Raw genomic sequence first — 7,945 nt, 5'->3', positions numbered from 1 at the left:
AGGGACACAGTTTTCTTCTTTACAGTGGAACACTGTTTTCACCATCCCCGCTCCTTCTCACTCCATCCCTCACTCCATCCCTCAGGACTCAGACAATTTTATTTTTACGTTTTAGTTTTTTCCTCCTCGCCTTCAAAAAATCATAACTCTTTTATATTTTCATCCACAGACTAGTATAAGGGCTTGTTTTTTGCACAACCAGTTGTCCGTTGTAATGCCATCACTCACACATCACAACCAAAAAAATACTATTTGTGTGGGGAAATTAAAAGAAAACCGCAATTTTGCAAATTTTGGAAGGTTTGTTTTCACGCCGTACAATTTATGGTAAAAATGACATGTGTTTTTTATTCTCTGGGTCAATACGATTAAAATGATACCCATGATTATAACTTTTCTATTACTGTTGCGCTTAAAAAAAATCGCAAACTTTTTTACCAAATTAGTATGTTTAAAATCCCCCTATTTTGAAGACCTATAACTTTTTTCATTTTTCCGTATAAGCGGTGGTATGAGGGCTCATTTTTTTGCGCCGTGATCTGTACTTTTTATTAATACCATATTTGCTTATACTAAACTTTTATTACATTTTTTATTAAATTTTTTGGGGAATAAAATGTTATAAAAAAGCAGCTATTTTGGAATTTTTTTTTTACGTTGACGCCGTGCACCGTACAGGATCATTTACATTTTATTTTAATAGTTCGGATATTTACGCATGCGGCGATACCAAATATGTATATAAAATGATTTTTTTACACTTTTTGGGGGTAAAATAGGGAAAATGGGACAATTTACATTTTTATTGGGGGAGGGGTTTTTTCACATTTTTTTACTATATTTTTTTTTACTTTTTTTACTTTTGTCTTTACACTTTAATAGTCCCCATAGGGGACTATTTAAAGCAATCACTTGATTGCTAATCCTGTTCAGTGCTATGTATAGGACACAGCACTGATCAGGATTATCGGTCATCTTCTGCTCTAGTCTGCGGGAAGGCAGATCAGAGCAGAAGACCCCCGGAAGGCAGCGGAGCCAGGTGAGGGGACCTCCGTCTGCTGTGAAGGATGATCGGATCGTCAGCGGGCGATCCGATCATCCTGTTAAGTGACCGCGATGCTGCAGATGCCGTGATCAATATTGATCACGGCATCTGAGGGGTTAATGGCGGACATCCGCGGGATCGTGGGTGTCCGCCATTACCGCCGGCCCCTGGCTGCGATCCACAGCCGGGACCTGCCGCGCATGATGCCGGCATCGCTCCGATGCCCGCGGTTATGCTCAGGACGTAAATGTACGTCCTGATGCATTAAGTACCACGTCACCATGACGTACATTTATGTCCTGCGTCGTTAAGGGGTTAAAGGGGTACTCCACTGGAAAACATTTTTTTTTTAATCAACTGGTGCCAGAAAAATAAAAAGATTTGTAAGTAACTTCTATTTAAAAATTGTAATCCTTCCAGTACTTATCAGCTGCTGTATGCTCCACAGGAAGTTCTTTTTTTATTTCCTTTCTGTCTGACCACAGTGCTCTCTGCTGACACCTCTGTCCATGTCAGGAACTGTCCAGAGCAGGATAAAATCCCAGGAAAGCCTATCCTGTTCTGGAAAGTTCCTAAAATGGACAGAGGTGTCAGCAGAGAGCACTATGGCCAGACAGAAAGGAAATTCAGAAAGAAAACAACTTGCTCTGTAATATACAGCAGCTGATAAGTACTGGAAGGATTAAGATTTGTTAATAGAAGTCATTTAACTTTCTGGCACCAATTGATAAAAAAAAAAAATCCTGGGGAGTACCCCTTTAACTCCTTAAGGACGTAGGGCGTACATGTACGCCCTATGCCCGGTCCCGGTGTTTAAAATGGGGTCACGCCATGACTCCGCATCACACCGGGTCGGTCCCGGCTGCTAATCATAGCCGGGACCCTGGGCTAACAGCGCGCGGCATCAATTGTTGTGCCGCGTGCTGTTAACCCTTCAGATTCGGCAATCAAATTTGACTGCCGCGTCTGAAAACGAAAGTAAACGCTTCCCGGCAGCTCAGTCGAGCTGATCGGGACATCATGATAAAATTGCGATGTTCCGATCAGCTAGGACTCAGACAGAGGTCTCCTTACCTGTCTCCGCAGCATTCGATCATCGGTTGATTGCTCCAAGCCTGAGCTACAGGCTTGAGCAATCAAGCCCCTATCTGACTGATCGGTGCAAAGTTATGGCTTTGCAGGGATCAGCGTAGGAGATCAGTGTGTGCAGTGTTATAGGTCCCTATGGGAGCTATAACACTGCAAAAAAAAAGTTAACAAAGGTCATTTAACCCCTTCCCTAATAAAAGTTTGAATAACCCCCCTTTTCCCCAAAAAAAAAAAAAACTGTGTAAATAAAAATAAACATATGTGGTATCGCCACGTGCAAAAATGTCTGAACTATAAAAATATATTGTTAATTAAGTCACACGGTCAATGGCGTTCGCGCAAAAAAATTCCAAAGTCCAAAATAGTGTCTTTTTGGTCACTTTTTATATCATGAAAAAATGAATAAAAAGCGATCAAAAAGACCGATCAATACAAAAATGATAGCGATAAAAACTTCAAAACACCGCGCAAAAAATGAGTCCTCATACCGTCCCGTATGCAGAAAATTTAAAATGTTATAGGGGTTAGAAGATGCAAATTCTTAACATATACATTTTCCTGCATGTAGTTATGATTTTTTCCAGAAGTACGACAAAATCAAACCTATATAAGTAGGGTATCATTTTAACCGTATGGACCTACAGAATAAAGATAAGTTGTTATTTTTACCGAAAAATGGACTGCGTAGAAACGGAAGCCCCCAAAAGTTACAAAACTGTTTTTCCGTGGATTTTTGGGTAAAATGACTAATGTCACTGCAAAGTAGAATTGGTGGCGCAAAAATAAGCTATAATATGGAATTTTATGTGCAAAATTGAAAGCGTTATTATTTTTAGAATGTGATGAGGAAAAAATGAAAATGCAAAAACGGAAAAAACCTGCGTCCTTAACCACTTAAGGACCTAGGGCGTATGGATACGCCTTGACGTCCTGGTACTTAAGGACCCAGGGCGTATCCATACGCCCGTGGGAATTTCGGTCCCCGCCGCGCGCCGGGCGGGGACCGGGCCGGGGTGACTGCTGATATCAATCAGCAGGCACCCCGTGCAAATGCCCAGGGGGGTCATCAGACCCCCCCCCCCCATCGGCGATCGGCGCAAATCGCAAGTGAATTCACACTATTGTGACCCGGTGACCCGGAATAGAAGGGGGATCGCGGTTGTCTAAGACACCCACGATCCCCCTGTAGGCATGGGAGTGAGGTGGCAGGGTTGCCACCCCTCCTATCCCTGCTATTGGTCTGCTATTGATCGTCAGATGCGACGACCAATAGCAGACCGGGGGCGGGGGGGTTAACTTTCGTTTTCCCCGTCCTGCCCTCCCACAATAGGCGGGGCAGAACGGGGAACCGAAGGGGACCGGGCGCCGACGTCCACTTACCCGTCCGGAGGCTGCGGCGACGTTGATCGGCGGGCGGCGTCACGTGCGTCTGAAGAGGACGGCTGCCGGGATCCTACGGAAGCCGGTAAGTAGATCTGGAGGGCTACAGTCTGAGACCGTGGTCTCTAACTGTAGCCCTCCAGATGTTGCAAAACTACAACTCCCAGCATGCCCAGACAGCTGTTTGGGCATGCTGGAATATGTAGTTTTGCAACAGCTGGAGGGCTGCAGTTTGAGACCACTATACAGTGGTCTCTAAACTATATCCCTCCAGATGTTGCGAAACTACAACTCCTAGCATGCCCACATAGCTGTTTGTTGTCTGGACATGCTGGGAGTTGTAGTTTTGCAACATCTGGAGGTCCACAGTTTGGAGATCACTGTGCAGTGGTCTAAAAACTGTAGCTCTCCAGATGTTGCAAAACTGCAATTCCCGGCATGCCCAGAAAGCAAACAGCTGTCTCGGCATGCTGGGAGTTGTAGTTGGGTACCTCCAGCTATTGCATAACTACATCTCCAGCATGCCCTTCGGTGATTAGTACATGCTGGGAGTTGTAGTTTTGCAACAGCTGGAGGCACACTGGTTGGAAAATACTGAGTTAGGTAACAGAACCTAACTGAAGGTTTTCCAACCAGTGTGCCTCCAGCTGTTGCAAAACTACAACTCCCAGCATGCACGGTCTGTCAGTACATGCTGGGAGTTGTAGTTTTGAAACAGCTGGAGGTTTGCCCCCCCATGTGAACGTACAGGGTACATTCACATAGGCGGGTTTACAGTAAATTTCCTGCTTCAAGTTTGGGCTGCGGCAAATTCTTTGCCGCAGTGCAAACTCCTAGCGGGAAATTCACCGTAACCTGCCAGTGTGAATGTACCCTAAAAACACTACACTACACTAACACCTAATAAAGGGTAAAACACTACATATACACCCCTTACACTGCCCCCCCCCCCCAATAAACAATTTAAAACGTCTTGTACGGCAGGGTTTCCAAAACGGAGCCTCCAGCTGTTGCAAAACAACAACTCCCAGCATTTCTGGACAGCCACTGACTGTCCAGGCATGCTGGGAGATTAGCAACAGCTGGAGGCACCCTGTTTGGGAATCACTGGCGTAGAATACCCCTATTTCCACCCCTATGCAATCCCTAATTTAGTCCTCAAATGCGCATGGTGCTCTCTTACTTCGGAGCCCTGTCGTATTTCAAGGCAACAGTTTAGGGCCACATATGGGGCATCTCCGTACGCGGGAGAAATTACACTACAAATTTTGGGGGGCTTTTTTTCCTTTTACCGCTTGTGAAAAGGAAAAGTTGGGGGCTACACCAGCCTGTTAGTGTACATTTTTTTTCTTTTTTTACACTAACATGCTGGTGTTGCCCCATACTTTTTATTTCCACAAGCGGTAAAAGGAAAAAAAGACCCCCAAAATTTGTAACGCAATTTCTCCTGAGTACAGAAATACCCCAGATGTGAGCGTAAAATGCTCTGCGGGCACACAACAAGGCTCAGGAGTGAGAGTGCACCATGTACATTTGAGGCCTAAATTGGTGATTTGCACAGGGGTGGCTGATTTTACAGCGGTTCTGACAAACGCAAAAAAAAAAAAATACCCACATGTGACCCCATTTTGGAAAGTACACCCCTCACCGAATGTGACAAGGGGTATAGTGAGCCTGAACACCCCACAGGTGTTTGACGAATTTTCATTAAAGTTGGATGGGAAAATGAAAAAATTTTTATTTTTTCACTAAAATGCTGGTGTTACCCTAAATTTTTCATTTTCACATCGGGAAATAGGAAAAAAGCCCCCCCAAATTTGTAAACCCATCTCTTCTGAGTAAGAACATACCCCATATGTAAATTTAAAGTGCTCTGCGGGAGAACTACAATGCTCAGAAGAGAAGGAGCGCCATTGGGATTTTGTAGAGAAAATTTGTCCGGAATTGAAGGCCACATGTGTTTACAAAGCCCCCATAGTGCCAGAACAATGGACCCCCGACACATGTGACCCCATTTTGGAAACTACACCCCTCACGTAATGTAATAAGGGGTACATTGAGAATTTACGCCCCACAGATGTCTGACAGATTTTTGGAACAGTGGTCCGTAAAAATGAAAAATAAACTTTTTCATTTGCACAGCCCACTGTTCCAAAGTTCTGTGGGGTGTAAATACTCACTGCACCCCTTATTAAATTCTGTGAGGGGTGTAGTTTCCAAAATGGGGTCACATGTGGGGGGTTCCACTGTTCTGGCACCACGGGGGGCTTTGTAAACGCACATGGCCCCTGACTACCATTCCAAACTAATTCTCTTTCCAAAAGCTCAATGGCGCTCCTCCTCTTCTGAGCATTGTAGTTCGCCAGCAGAGCATTTTACGTCCTAACATGGGGTATTTCCATACTCAGAAGAAATGGGGTTACACATTTTGGGGGTCATTTTCTCCTATTACCCCTTGTAAAAATGTAAAATTTTGGGGAAAAACTGCATTTTAGTAAAAAAAAAAAAATTTTAATTTACACATCCAACTTTAACGAAAAGTCGTCAAACACCTGTGGGGTGTTAAGGCTCAGCGGACCCCTTGTTACGTTCCTTGAGGGGTGTAGTTTCCAAAATAGTATGCCATGTGGGTATTTTTTGCTGTTCTGGCACCACAGGGGCTTCCTAAATGCGACATGCCCCCAAAAAACCATTTCAGCAAAAGTTGCTTTCAAAAAGCCAAATGTGACTCCTTCTCTTCTGAGCATTGTAGTTTGCCCGCAAAGCATTTTACATCCTAACATGGGGTATTTCCATACTCAGAAGAGATGGGGTTACAAATTTGGGGGGGCATTTTCTCCCATTACCCTTTGTAAAAATGGTAAATTTGGGGGAAAAACTGCACTTTAGTGAAAAAATTTTTTTTTTCATTTACACATCCGACTTTAACGAAAAGTCGTCAAACACCTGTGGGGTGTTAAGGCTCACTGGACCCCTTGTTACGTGCCTTGAGGGGTCTAGTTTCCAAAATGGTATGCCATGTTGGGGTTTTCTGCTGTTCTGGCACCATAGTGGCTTCCTAAATGTGACATGCCCCCCAAAAACCATTTCAGCAAAATTCCCTCTTCAAAATCCTATTGTCGCACCTTCTCTTCTGAGCCCTCTAGTGCACCCGCCGAACACTTGACATACACATATGAGCTATTTCCTTACTCGAGAGAAATTGGGTTACAAATTTTGGGGGATTTTTCATCTATTACCCCTTGTAAAAATTCAAAAACTGGGTCTACAAGAACATGCGAGTGTAAAAAATGAAGATTTTGAATTTTCTCCTTCACTTTGCTGCTATTCCTGTGAAACACCTAAAGGGTTAACACACTTACTGAATGTCATTTTGAATACTTTGAGGGGTGCAGTTTTTATAATGGGGTCATTTGTGGGGTATTTCTAATATGAAGGCCCTTCAAATCCACTTCAAAACTGAACTGGTCCCTGAAAAATTCTGATTTTGAAAATTTTGTGAAAAATTGGAAAATTGCTGCTGAACTTTGAAGCCCTCTGATGTCTTCCAAAAGTAAAACCACGTCAATTTTATGATGCAAACATAAAGTAGACATATTGTATATGTGAATCAATGTATAATTTATTTGGAATATCCATTTTCCTTACAAGCAGAGAGCTTCAAAGTTAAAAAAATGCAAAATTTTCCATTTTTTTATCAAATTTTGGAATTTTTCACCAAGAAATGATGCAAGTATCGACAAAATTTTACCACTAACATAAAGTAGAATATGTCACGAAAAAACAATCTCGGAATCAGAATGAAAGGTAAAAGCATCCCAGAGTTATTAATGTTTAAAGTGACAGTGGTCAGATGTTCAAAAAATGGCCGGGTCCTTAAGGTATATTTGGGCTGGGTCCTTAAGGGGTTAAGGGGTTAAACCACAGATTTATATATATATTGCTATCTCTATGCTTTATTTTAAGGAGGTTTTTCATCAGCTGCAGTGTGTGATATAAAAATACTATTTACCAGCTGCAGTTGCAGTAAAACACTGTAGACACCTCAACTTCTGCATAGCTTCTTAATGAAAAGAGTTTCTGCAGTAGCCACTGAGTAAGAAATACTTTACTCCTTTACCTACTATTTTATTGATCCATTATATGACTGTATAAAGCATTCAGGCAGCAGCCTCCTTTTTACATTGCTTAGTGTTCCTCAGTAACTTTTATTACTTGTTTAGTCTATAGAAGAAGTTACAATGTCCTATAAATCTACAACTGTTAACACAATAATTACTGGCAACCAATGGGAACTCCTTTTCTGTCTTTTACTGTCAGGCCTCGTTCACATGTGGAATTCCGTTGCAGCAGAGTCCCACTGTTTTCCGCTGCTCTGTGCACATAGCGAAAAACATTTGATTCCAGCCTCCACAGAAAGAATTTAGTAAT

This window comes from Hyla sarda, chromosome 6 (assembly GCF_029499605.1).
Source record: "Hyla sarda isolate aHylSar1 chromosome 6, aHylSar1.hap1, whole genome shotgun sequence".
Classification (NCBI taxonomy): domain Eukaryota; kingdom Metazoa; phylum Chordata; class Amphibia; order Anura; family Hylidae; genus Hyla; species Hyla sarda.
Note: the sequence above shows the minus strand (reverse complement) of the source record.